Source organism: Equus caballus, chromosome 9 (assembly GCF_041296265.1).
Source record: "Equus caballus isolate H_3958 breed thoroughbred chromosome 9, TB-T2T, whole genome shotgun sequence".
NCBI classification, from domain to species: domain Eukaryota; kingdom Metazoa; phylum Chordata; class Mammalia; order Perissodactyla; family Equidae; genus Equus; species Equus caballus.
This window is the reverse complement of record NC_091692.1, coordinates 29,096,406-29,110,456: the sequence shown is the minus strand read 5'-3', so window position 1 is coordinate 29,110,456 and position 14,051 is coordinate 29,096,406. Positions and strand designations below refer to the sequence as shown.

At 40.7% G+C, this 14,051-nt stretch overlaps 1 long non-coding RNA gene across 1 annotated transcript; it reads right to left on the bottom strand.

Annotated features, from left to right (window-relative positions):
- Nucleotides 1-413: 413 nt before the first annotated feature.
- On the bottom strand, nucleotides 414-12,483 carry LOC111774953 (uncharacterized). Its single transcript, XR_011421581.1, has 3 exons — nucleotides 12,371-12,483; nucleotides 1,904-1,995; nucleotides 414-546 (listed from the first exon to the last, which is right to left on the bottom strand). It is a non-coding gene; the product is annotated as an uncharacterized lncRNA (long non-coding RNA).
- Nucleotides 12,484-14,051: the final 1,568 nt, after the last annotated feature.

The following is a 14,051-nucleotide window of genomic DNA, read 5'->3' as shown; positions in this document are numbered from 1 at the left end:
AACCCTATCATGAAAGAATTAGGGTCACTTTCAGGGCCTATCTGCAAATGCTAATCTTATTGTGATAAGCAAGAAATCTAAGTGCTGTTTGTTTTAGAGTATTTTCCATCAACATCAAGCCCAGTTGGTAACTCAACTTGTGTCATAAAACAATTCACATAGATACTGGGATTAGTAGACCTTTGAAGACAGTGTCAATCAAGATATGGTCACTTTGTACTCTACTTCTCCCAAATTCTGCTGAAGGTTGGCTCCTCCAAGTTGTCCGACAGCTCTAGATCACTAATTAACAACACTTGAGCATGTGAATGCTGCTTGCCCAATGAGTATATGATGAAATTTAAACTCACGCCACTAAATCATGTCACCAGTCTGTAAAAGGTGCCCTTCAGAATCAACCTGCTGTGGTTGGGTTAAGTCAACGCAGTGTTTATTGTTTGCTTGTTTAATTCTTGTTTGATCTTCACTATGGACGAGATTTGGGCAGTTCCTTATGATTGTGTGACTAAGAACTGGAAGCCCAGTGAGGACGACATCCTTGAGAAACTGAAGCAAGAAATAAAGAAATAGGTTTTAGAAGACATTGAAAGAAGATCACTTCCCACCTCCAATAACAATTTAGAGCTAGTCCTACTCTCTCACTATTTATGTACCATAGACAAGTAGACTCCCTGGGCATGTTTACCTTCTTATATAATGGTGAGATTGAACTAGATATATTATTTAGGTCTCTTCCATTAATCAATCAGTACACTAATTAATCAACTGGCCTCCTATCTGTTCCTCCAGCCTCCAGGCTGGTTCCTGCCCAGTAATTCTGCATGTTCCGTTCTCCCAGGCTGGGTGCTCACCCTAGCTCTTCCCACAGCTGGTTCTTTTCACCAGAGATTCATTCGAGATTTGCTCCAATGACATTGCTTCCCAGAGGTCTTCCCAACAGCCCAGCCCCTGCAAAGAGTCCTCCTCTGCTCATTCCAGATAGCACACAGCACCCTATGAACCCAGACTGTATGACATTGCAGATCTTGTAGATTTGTATTCATCTCTCCCTTTCTCATGTGTTCACAGCCACGTCTCCAGCAACAGAGAAGCATCTGGTTCAGTAATTATTGGTTGAATAAATGTCCAAAGAACAAAGGTGTCACTTCTGTGTCATTCAGATTGTTTACCTGTGCTATGACTAGCTATCTAGCTGTCTTTGTTGTTTTTTCAAAATCTGTGGGTGTGCTTTTTCTGAAGCATAGGCTTTTTTTTTTAAACTTTTTATTGCAAAATAATGTCAAACTTACAGAATATTTCTAAATATGTATAGTACAAAGAACTCTTGTATATCCTTACCCAAATTCATCAAAGGTCATGTACTATAAGCTAACATTGTGATACCCTGAAAAGCGTCATATGCCTGAAATGGGTGAGTACTGCCCTCTGATGTGCTGTAACTTCAGTTTGTAACTTACATTTGTATTTTGAGACTCTATTCACCCAAAAAGAAAGGGATAGTGGAACAGACATCTGGGTAGTTAACCAAGGAAACAGCACTGGTGTCCTTTTCCTTCAGTAGCAGATTCTCCCCTCCACCCCCATCTCAGACATACAATTTGGGGCCAGTTTCCTAAGCTTTGCATTGTACACTTCCAGCATTTGCCAGCAGTCTATCCTGCTTCTTCCTGAGCATATTCGCTTCTTTGTCCACTCATCTGAGCATATCTTCTCTCCCACCGCCTTTCTCTGCTTTTAGTAGAGAGTTATGAAACGGAGGTAACAAGACTCAGAATAACAGAAAGTAATCGACACATGTAATTCTTAAGCCCTTTGGGGACAATCGAACTGTCCCTGCAGTGAGCTCTAAGTTGAGCTCCTCTATGGGCAGGGGGCAGCATAATGAAGTAAAGAGCTGACTTACAGAGCAGAGCAGCCTGCTCTGAGCTGGTGGCTCCGAAAGGTGCTGGGATCGAGTCTGGAGGTCATGGCCATCAGTAGCTCCCTTCTCTGAACCTGAGAGATAGAGTGTCATCGTTGCACATCGCCAATGTTTGTTTCACACTATTGACACAGAGAGATGAGCTGCCTCATCACCTACCCTGTGCAGAAACCGCCATTTCCTCTCTCCTGCACAGGCAAATATTTACCCGCTCTGTGGACACCCAAGTGTGTCAGCATTAAGGAGGCAAACGTCGACATGCAGCCAAGTCAGCCCGGGGTCAGACACCAAGGGGGCACAGGGGCTGGGCTTCTCCTGCTGCAGTGGTGACAGTAGCAGAAAGGGACAGAAGGTTTAACTCTTTGGGATTCCAATTTTACGCAAGGTGGCATTGAAATACCATTGTCATTTTACTCCCTCTTCCCTCCCATAATCAGTCCTGAAAATAATCTTGGTCTCAGGTACAAATTTGTAGTCTCAGTGAATTTCCTCATTGTCAACATCAAGGCCTAGGAATGAGAAAAGAAGAAAAAAAGAAAAAAAAAAGAGGAAGAAAGGACATGAAGAATGTAGAGAGAATGGGAAGGCAGGTCCTCGCAGCGGGCTGGCCGAGCGATGACGCACTTCCTCTCACTAACGTCCCGGGCTCAAGGCTGTGGCTTGTTTTCCCGATCCAAACTCAAATATGGAAATGACAGGGTCCCAGGGAGAGAATCAAACACCTAACAGAGTGAATTATGAGTCTGTTTTTGGACGCATAAACATACTTTTCAATAAGGATCTAGGACCCAGATAAAGCCCAGAGCTGAAAAGAGTGTGAGATCAAAAGTTAAGAAGGAATAAAACACTTCTTGAACCACGCATCATAGCAGTCCCTGGTTTTTAACCCTCATCGTAATCAGGAAAGGATGGTATTTTGATCCCCTTTGGATAAGAGAATCTATCTCAGTCAGAAAGGGTCAGTGACCCACCTATGTCCACACAAGTAAATGACAGGGCCAGGCGTCCATTATTGTTCTGACTCCAAATCCTACCCCTCATTTCTCCACAGAATCTTTACTGCCACTTACACCCAGCAAACAACAGACACGGGCTGGAAACAGATCTGAAAGCAAACAGCACCAGGTAGCCCACCTCGAGGAGAAGCAGCCCCAGCTGGCAGGTGGTTAGGGAGAAGGGACCCGGAACTGGCAAAGCCGCGGAGGAAGCCAGCCTGGGCCCTCACAGACTCCCGGCTCCCACGCATCCAGCCCCCGTCCTGGGAGCAGATGGTGGCACACGTTTCCTCAGACTTCACATCCATTGTTCTGCCTTTATTGCACGCTCTCACTGTCTATCACAGACGGAAATGAAATTCGTCTGGAATGTTTTCCTCTTCCCACAGTCTTCTTGGTTGTGTACTGATAGATGACTTTTAAAAATAATATCCTTACAGACGTGAAAATTAAGCTGATCTATTCACTTAATGGCCAGAACTATCAGGGGTTTGTTTCCCGTTTTAACACGAGAGACAATACACTTGCCTTTTTCAGTCCTCTGAGATTTCTTTATCATCCTATAGTCTAAAAAAGTGCCTTAATTTCCCTGGGTCATCCGACAGTGTCAGGTGAAGACATGTAGCGTCAATGCTCAGCGATGTCGGAGCTTACCTTGCTCCCCCGTCCTGGGCCTTGGGCCAGGCGACCACAGGTTACAAAGGTGGGTGAGGAGGAGCAGGGCCGACTTTCCCCACACAAGGGCTTGCCTGCTGTGCCCTGCAGTTTCACCTGCTCATGCTGGTTTTCTACAATCTACGCATCTTCTCCCTGCTACTGTCTGTGTCTCCCAGGAGGCCCGTCTCCTTTTATGTTTTGGTTTTTTGATCACGACTTGGCAATCACATGCTATTTCTTTCTGTTTTCTTTATCTGCAGTCTGATGGGTCTTTCAGGCCCTGGACAGAGCCAGGCTGATCTTTCTGTCAGAATACATATCTGTCAGATGTGTATATATATATATATATATACTGATATATCTGTCAGTATAATTAGTTATTTCTGTGGCCCTATAATTGTCTGGTAAAAGTTCATTCCATCTTCCTTGCAAAATTTTATCCCTAAGATTTTCTTTTCATCAGATTTTTTCTGCTCATCTCCAAAGTGTATTGAAATAAGCTTTCCCGATGCTCATGCTGACAATGCTTATTTTCCTTAACGTCACAAATACTATTATCTGGAGGACAGTTATTTTCACTAATGTTTATGGAGGAACTTTTAGAAGCACTTCTTACTCTAACATGCATTATCTCAATTAATGTCAAATAACCATGAGGTAGATGCTATGATCATCGTCCAGGTTATAGATGAGGAAATTGGGTCTTAGACACGCCAAAGAACTTGCTCTCTTCCCAAGGCCCGCAGCTGGCAGCGCTGGGATTGGAGCTGAGCCTGTCTCACTGTGGGGCCGGGCCACGGCCTGTGAGGGCTCTGCTTGGGCTGGTAGAACCTTTGAGAGTGAACTGACCCGAGTGACGCAGAAAAGTCCGCCATTGATGTCGTGTCCTCATTCCCACCTTGAGAACTGCTGATTTCATGGATAAATTCTGCCACTTTTTAATTTGCTCCCATCATTAAATATAATTCCTTTCCTTTTGTAAAAATTAAATTAAGAAGCCAACCCACCCGAAATGATTATATCACCTTCTATACTATGAAATCATTTAGAAAAATTATTGGACTGAAAGGTTATATTTGCTTCTTAAAAGGCTGCTCTGTCTTGCCCTGAAGCACCTTTTCACTAGAAGAGTCTGGCAACCTATGTCATATTTGGAATATTTGAATTGGAACAGAATTTTTACACTGTTTATCATCTGGTGAGGGTTTTAAGGGGAAAGTGTCAACATAAATTTGGAATTTCCTGACTTCTGCAGATTTGAGTTATAATCTTGACATGACTAGAAAGGAAATCTTAAAAAAATATTTTAGAGTGTTTTATTGTGGAAACGTCCCCAAACATTTTCATCCCATTTTCCCAGAGAAACCTGACAGCATGGGGAGGGGGGTGTGGGGTGGGGAAGAACAAAACCCAACGCCACATCCTTGAACTCTTTTGTGTGTCTAGAACAATGTCCAGTTAAAATCAAACAATATTGCTGCTAAATACGTCTAAAATAGTCCTTGGTGAGTGCTCTTGCCTGATGGAAGATGCTGAGGGAAGGGCGGTTTGTACGAGTGATGAGAGCCAGTGCCTCTCTGAAGAGCGAGGACCCAAGGCTGACCGCCGAGGCGCTAGGCAGGGCAAGATACACTATCTTTCCAATAACCCTGTCATCAGCTCTTTACCGCCTGGGACTTTAAATCCCCAACTGAGTGCAGAGTGAATACCACCACTGCACCCAAGTGGAAAACAAAAGCCCGGGCAAGGGCTGGGGGTGGGTAAGGCTCATAAAGGAGAAGTCATGAAGTCTGGCTTTCTGGCCAGATTTCCTCTGGAAGGTGAGGTGTGGCCGGCACTGTGTGTGTGGAGCGCCTGGGAGGGGACGCACACCCTGCCTTCAGACGGCAGGACCTCAGCCTGGCCTGCAGCCAAGGAGCCAGACGCCAGGCCCCGGCTCTCAGCAGTGGGAGCGGTCGCTGCTCCTGGTTATACAATGGTATTATCTCAAACCAACCACGGCTGCAGAAACTCGCAATGCTTCCTGTCCTTGCATTGCAGCACAAACTGTCCGATTTCCAACTGCTTTCGGACACACTCACTGGCACTTGGTCGCCAAGCTCGGTATATAAATGTCTAAAGCCACCTCTTCCTTGGGAACTGCAGACGCTGCCATGCTGTAATCCATTGTATTTTTATCCCCTCTGGAAGGACCTGCACGATCATGAGTCACATGGGGAAAGGGATTAACTCTCAAAACGGTTTATGTAATGTGGGCGAATGCCTGGAGCTTCTTATAGCAGGGAAAACAGAAAAGTCTTTAAAGTAATGCTAACAGCACATACAACCCAATTTATTCGCGCTGGCCCATCATCTCATTCTTTTTCCTGAGTTTGAATCACTGGGCTCTTTCTGTACAAGGAAAGCAAGTACACTGGGACAGAAGAGGAAAATCTGGGTGAACGTGATGGAGAGAGCTCGCTTTTAATATCGAGCCATTACTTTCAATATATTTTCACTGAGTTTGATCTAAACTATTATGATACTCTCAAATACAACCCATGGATTGAATTAAAAGTTTAAAAAGCCATTAAACCCTGATTTAATCAATGGGTTAGAAAGGACAAGAAAAACTAGGTTCTTTTTTTAAAATTTGTTTGGCGTTCTTGCCTTTGGAATATTGTGATTAGGTAATTAAACATCTGACTAAGTATTTCAAACTATGCGCCTATGCCAGAAAGTTTAAAACTTTTAGCAATCTGCTCCCAGAAATCAGGAGTTAAATCCAACAGTTACCAGAAATGCTCTTAAACCTTCTGCTTCCGGGCCAGGAAGTTTTTGGCAGGCCGTGGACTTAGCTGCAGGCCGTGCTACTGAAGGAGCGTTGGACCAGGCTGTTCCGAGCCCCCTTTGTGAATAACAGCAATCCCTGCTATTGCAGTGCCACTCAATCTCAGCAGAACAGGACAGCAATGGTTCCAGATCATCTGGCTCTTGGTTTACCTCTAACATCCTAGATGGATTTTCTCCCTCATCATTATGCGTGCAGATCCCTCTGCTCCTTGCTTTTGTGGAAATGGGCAGGCTTTTTTGGCCTGGACTCAGCAGCATGCTGGCAACTGTTTAACAACCAGCAACAAAGAGCCTGATCAGAGGCATTTGTCATGACCTTTAATGAGACGGGCCTAGAAATGTAGAACTTTTTAAACTATGAAATGTTCAAGCACCCAGAAAAATATGGGGAATCAGACAATAAATGCGTGTGTCCTCACCAACCAACTTTGATGAAATATGCACATTCTGTGATGTTTACTTCAGAGTTTTCTTTTAAAGAGGCAGTTGAGGACCGCTGGGTCTCCTCTCCACCCGCCTCCCCTCTGCCCCTGCCCAGAGCTGATTGTTCTCTGAACTTTGGGTCTATCTTTGCTGGGCCTGCCTGCGGGATGGATGTTCTTCAGGCCAGGCCGCCACTGCCGTGTGAAGGCTGGCATCTACTCTGATGAGTCATTTCGAGCTTTTCAGTAATTTGAATTCCACCCTTGCCGGCATGTTTCCAAACATGTGTTTGTTTGTATGTACAATATGTAGCATTGTTTTGCGTGTTTTAAGATTTGAATGTTGTATTATAATGCACATAACCTTTTCAATAAGTTTTATTGAGATATAGTTCACATACCGCACAATTCATCTATTTAAAGTATACAATTTAATCATTTTTAATATATTCACAGAATTGTACAACCATTATTACAATTAATTTTATAACATTTTCATTATCTGCTTCTAAAAAAACCCTGTTCCAATTAGCAGTCATTCCTCCTCCCCCTCCCACCCCCAACCTCCCAGACCCAGGAACCACTAACCTGCTTTCGATCTCTATGGATTTACCTGTTCTGGTCATTTTATATAAATGGAATCATACAATATGTGACCTTTTGTGGCTGGCTTCTTTCACTTAACATAGCCTTTTTATGGTTTATCCATGTTGTAGAGTGTATTGATACTTCATTCCTTTTTATTGATATTCGGTTGTATGAAAGTATCACTTTTTATTTATTTAATGGATATTTGATTGTTTCCACTTTTTAGCAAGTATGAATAATGCTGCTATGAACATTTCTGTGCAAGTTTTTGTATGAAGACACATTTCTATTTTCAGAGGTATATACCAAGAGTGGAATTGCTGGGTCACATGGTAAATCTGTGTTCAATCTTTTGAGGAGCTGCTGGACTGTTTTCCAAAGAAGCTGCACCACATACGTTCCCACCAACAGTACGTGACAGTTCCCATTTTTCCACATCCTCGCCAACACTTGTTATTGTCTGCCTTTTTTGTAGACATTCTAGTAGGTGTGAACTGGTATCTCATTGTGGTTTTGATTTGCGTTTCCCTAATGCCCAAAGATGTTGAGCACATTTTCATGTGCTTGTTGGCTATTTTATATCTTTTTTGGAGAAATGTCTATTCAGATCTTTTGTCTATTTTTAAAATTGAGTTACTTGTCTTTTTATCATTGAGGTATAAGAACTCTTTATATATTCTAAATCTAAGTCCTTAATCAGATATATGATTTGCAAATATTTTCCTCTATTCTGTGGGCTGTCTTTGCACTTTTTTGATGGTGTTCTTTGCTGTACATAACCTTCTGAAACCTTTTAACTTAATAAACTTGGACCAAAGAATTATTCAATTAGAAATATGGAACACTAGTATATTAATTTTACCCTGTTTCAACCTCTGTATAGTACTCAAAAGTATGAGTATTGTGGATTAACTTATTGATCCATTCTCTTGTCAATGGAAATTTGGGCCATTTCCAATATTTGGCTGTGACAAATGATGCCCACATGAACGTTCTTATCCACATCTCCTGAGGCACGTTTTCAAGCATTTGCCGGGTAAATACCTAGGAGAGGAATCCCTAGGTCTTTCTCAGGTATTCCTGGGGTCTGAACTTATATCTTCAGGTTTATTGATATTGTCAAGTTATTTTTCTTTCCTACCAGCAATGTATTAGGGACCTCAGTGTGTGACGTCTTTGCTAACACTTGGAACTGTTTGATATTTAAGTTGTAGCTGTTTAGATGGGTATGAAATTGAATCTCTTCTCTGTTTTAAAATGCAGCCTGATCGACTGTCAAACTATGGCAGCCTATGAAGGACAGATAAGCTGCTGGGGCTGTTTTGTGATTTGTAACACACAGTTAAGAAATTGTAACAATAATATGTCCTTGTGTATTGATAGCTCTGGAGATCCTCATATAAATAGAACAATATGAATAACTGTATATAATGTTTCATGGTTCTTCTGCATAGTCTTAGTCGGCTGTGTTGACTATATTTAGTGTGGAGCATATTTTAAATCTGCAGTATGAACTTTTTGCTATTGATTGGCATAAAGTTCTAGGAATTTATTAGTATAAGAGGTTTGCAAATTCTTTAGCCCCTGGAAGTCCTGTAAAGCAAAATACATCCCCAGTCTTGATCCTAATCTTTACTTAGTCTTGTAGCTGATAATTCCAATTCCTTCAGCATTTTGTCATATAGTTAAACTCAACTCTTTGGCCTTTTAAAAGTTAATGGTGTTAAAATATCATGGTACTACACATGTAATATATGTATAACTTTGTTGTAAAGCTTTCAAAATTAACCCCATTTTCAAGGCAAAGATTAAATAATTGAGACCACTATGGTGTTTTTGTTTTGACATTTTTAGTGGAGTGAAATTCACCAGACAGCCTGTATTCTAGATATCTCATTAAAGTCACACTTAAATCAATATAATATGTATGCAAAGAAGAAACTTTTAATGGTAAATAAGGGTTTCTTTTTTCCTGACTAGAATTTGTTTCAAAAGGATAGTAAGAAGTTTCTGTCTGAATTGTGGAGTCTCTAAAATTTGAACAAAGTTTCTCAGCTGAGGTTCTTGTATGAGTGTTGATCTGTTGTTTTAATATGGAGAGACAGAACCTACAGTGTAAAACAAGCACACAGAGAACTAATCACGGAGTCGGGATTCTAATGGGGGAAGCTTGGTAAATGCATTCCTTAACTTACATGAAATGCTTTTTTACGGCGATTTTTAATAGAAGATTCTCTTACAGAAAGTTTAGGGTCGCACTGTGCTCAGCCTTTCACATATAGTCATTACATCATTTACCCCTCACCAAAAACCCGGGAGGCAGGCACTACCTCACTTAGCCTGGCTTTCGTTATTTGCCAGAATCTTCCACAGATTTAGATGGTGATATTAGCTTAGGCTCTGGAAATAAACTAAGCTTTAGGGTCTGGATATTTTCCTCCAAAAAGTTTTCAAAAGCCAAGAAAAGTAAAAAATTAGTTAACAATGGTTGGTCCTTTTAGCTGTACCACGGAGCATTCTCCTTCAGAGTAAAGGGTACAGTCAGGAAATGCTGAGAGTTCTGTCTAAACTCTACTTTACTGAAGTGAAGTGGTGAAAGATGAAAGTTCAGCTTCAAAAGTTATTTTTTGCTGAAAATTGGATAGATTCCAGGTTGCACCAGATTTTCTTGGCCAGACTCTCTCATGTCTCTGGGCGGAGCTCAGGGCTCTCTGTGCTGTTGGTGGGACCTTGCCCATGGAAACTCCTCAAACAGAGAGCTGTAAGGTGTGGAGAGGAGAAGTTCTGACCTCTGTCCCAAAGCCAGTGACCATCCAGTGGTTTCACAGGGTTTGTATCAAAATGACTGTGGAGGTGCTGTTGGCCAGACATGTCACACCACCCAGGAACGGGTTTAGAGTTGACTAAGTGTAAAAATGTCCTGCTTCGCAGGTCCTGCAGGTGTTCCACCTCTGCTGGTGTTGTCTGCCTCTTAAATGGCTATTACGAAATTACAGAGAGACCCGGATTAGATCTGGTGTATCATTTTAGCTTTGTCACACATTAGCTCTGTGTTACTTCTCTGTCCTTTGGTTCCCTCATCTGTAAACTGGGGATAATAATAGTGCTACCCCACAGGACTAATGTGAGGATTAAGTGAGATTATAAACACAAAGTGCAGGAATAGTGCCTGGAAAATAGGAAATGCTCAATAAATGTTAGACAGGACTTGGATTGTATCATTATCAATGACACATCCAATAAAGTCAGGGGAAAATAAATTAATTCTAGATGTATTGGCTAAATACAATTGTTTGACTAAACCCATAAACATTTTAGAGACCATTCAGGCACCTTCAATTAGGTGCAGAATCAGTGTGAGTCTTCTCAATGCATGGTCAAACTCAACTTAAAGAAGAAGAGTAATTTCACACGCCATGTAAAAATGTAGCGTTAGCAGATGGTTTTGTAAATCTGAATTGTTTTTATGGTTTCAGGACTTACGTGACGCAGAAATAGTTGGTGAATTCATTTAAGATTAGAAATCAGAAAGCACATATGCTACTATATTAACATGGCAAATACTTTAAAATATCATAAAAATTAAGTTTGAAATAAAAAGACCCAAAAAATATTATTTTACTGAAAACATACTACAAAGGAGTTCATCTTTAAAAAGTCTGGATTTTTAATTTCCTGGCTATTTTTTGACTTAATTAAGAAATATGCAAGTCAATAGTTAAGTAAATAGGGTTTTAAACAACTTACAATTAAATTTTTTTTCTATTTTTTATCAAGAAAGAGAATTAAGAACACACACACACAATCCTCTCAAATTAAAATCTGTTTGGATAGTACCATTTCAGATCATAATTGCAGCAAATCTAAACTTTATCTAGATAAATAATTCTCTATAATTAGAGTAACTGTTACATCATTATGAACCTTCAGCAAAACTTACATTGTTCAAGAGCAAGTCATTTTTCTTTTCAAGAAGAAGTGTCTCACGAATGTTTTCTTAAGTAAATTATGATAAATCAGCAGTAATATCTTAAATAAATATCTTCTAACATTTTCCCTTGATTTCCAGGCCCAAAGTGAACAATTTATTTCAGGAGGATTATTCTGCTGACAGGGAAGTTAAAAAAAATCATTCAGCTGTGGAAGGTTTCCTGATAATCATGGAATCTTTGAAAGCTTGGCCCTGGCCATCACTAGATGCCGGTCTAACCCCAGGGTCCCCTCACTGAGAGGAAACCCGGGTGAGAACTGAGTCTCTTCATTACTGGAGGGCATGCCTGCCAGCACAGACCATTTTGGAAGAGAGAAATTTAAACAGAAGCATAAATAGCCACCGACAAATTTCAGGAAATAGCAGGGGGAGTTACCAAGGTTGTCAACTCTTGGGTTTTTTGATTTGGGAGGTGAGATGAAAAAGCAGGAACTATTCTGTAGTCCTTCATGAAATAGAAATATTTGCTAGTCCAACTAATGGAAAAACACCATGCATCAAAAATTTCCAGAGAGCAATGATGAAAACTATGATTTGGTTAGATTTTTTAAAAACTTTTACATTTAGAAAAGTGTACAAATCAGAAATACACAGTTTGTTAAATTTTCCTATGATAAAATTGTGATGAAAGTATACATAGCCCAGAATCTACCATTTTTGGGTGTATATACTTCAATAGCATTGAGTACACTCGAGTTGTTATGCAACCACTACCACCATCCACCTCCAGAAGTTTTTCATCTTCCCAAAATGGAACCCCATACACATTAAACACTAATTCCCTATTCCACCACCCCTGAGGCCTGGGCAGCCGCCATTCTACTTTCCGTCTCTCTGAATTTGGCTGCTCTAGGCATAAGTCATTTAAATGGAATCATGCTTTTGTCCTTCTGTGCCTGGCTTATTTCACTCAGCATAACATCTTCTAGGTGCAGCTTGAACAATTTTATCAAATTGAACATACCTGTGTAACCAGCGCCCCAATCAAGAAACACAGCATTGCCAGCACCAAAGAAGCCCCTTGTGCCCCACTTCCCATCAGTATCCACCCCCCTTGTGTGATCACGAGAGTAAACATGTCCTTAGTCAACGAGAGGAGGGAGGCAGAAGAGGAAAGCCCGAGGTTTCTGTCTCTCTCCTCCCCAGTTGGAGAAACTGCGCATTTGGTCTGTTTTATACACTAAACTTTAGCCTACTCACCAAGGAAAAGTTTGGAAACTGTGGGTTTAGGAAATGCTCACATCGCACTCCCAGATTGTCTGGATAAGTGCCTTGAGTCTGCTACTCTACTCACTCCCGTTTTTGTGACTGTTCAGGCAGCAGCTCCAAAAAGGAAGCCTTCTCTAAGTGCTCTTGGTACCTTCGCGCCAAATTGTAGTCTAGCCTCACCCTAGAATATTATGCAGCCTTTAGAAAAAGAGAAATTCTGTCACACGCTACAGCATGGATGAATCTTGAGGACATTATGCCAGGTGAAGTAAGCCAGTCACAGAAGGGCAAATACTGTATGATTCCACTTGTACGAGGCATCTAAAGTAGTCAAACTCACAGAAACAAAAAGTTGCGTGGTGGTTGCCAGGGGCTGTGGGGCGGGGAAATGAGCATTTGTTGTTTAATGAGTATAGAGTTTCAGTTTTGCCAAATGAAAATATTCTAGAGATCTGTTGCACAACAATGTGGATATACTTAACACTACTGAGCTGTGCACTTAAAAACGGTTGAGATGATAACTTTTATATTATATGTTTTTTACTACAATAAAAAAAGTTTAAAAAAATGTTATATTTTCTCATTCTGGAGCTGTTTGCCCCTGCAGAGCTCCTTTAACTTCTCTCCTTGGGACTCTGGTAAAATAAAGGAAGTGTCAATATTTACTTGCCTGAAAGAGTTCCTATAAATAAATGCCTAAGTAACTCTCGATCCAGTCTGACACAGAAGTGTCAGACTGTCATCATAAGAGTTAGTGTGCACCCTTTATCATTCACCTGAGACAGATGATTTGGAAATCTCTCACTTTCATAAAATCACATTTCCTGATCTAGATACAAAAGATCTCATAGTTTAATTAGACAAAAAAAAATATAATATTAGATGAAGCTTTACAAGGAAACCAGTCAATGGTTTTTTTCTTTTTAAAGCAAGAGTAAGTAATAATAGGTAAAATTATATTTTTTTTATTCCTAACATGTCTGGCTTTTACTTGCATGCCATTCTCTGGCTTGTGAGGACTTAGCTACACATTTTTTTCAGTCTAGGCTGCAAGGAAATCTTGAAACACAGAAGCCAGAAGTAGGTAGAGTCAGAAGAACTCCTTTGCTAATTCCCCAAACATCTAGATGTAGGTAATTCTCGGAGAGCGTCCTCATATCTAATGAAGCGAACATCTTTCACCTAGGAGCCACCCACACAGCCAAGGGAAGACCCCAGATAGGCCTTTTCTTTAACTTCAGATTGAGAATCAACAGAAAAGATATCAACTCAGGTAAACAGGCAAAAATACTGAACAGTCTACTCATAACTATACTCACAGCCACCATATAAATCAAAGAAATTCACAATTTGAGTAACATAATTAGATAGCTTTTTGAGGCCTACGAAATCACAAAATATTTTAAAGTTTAATTAGAATTATGAGTGTTTTTTGT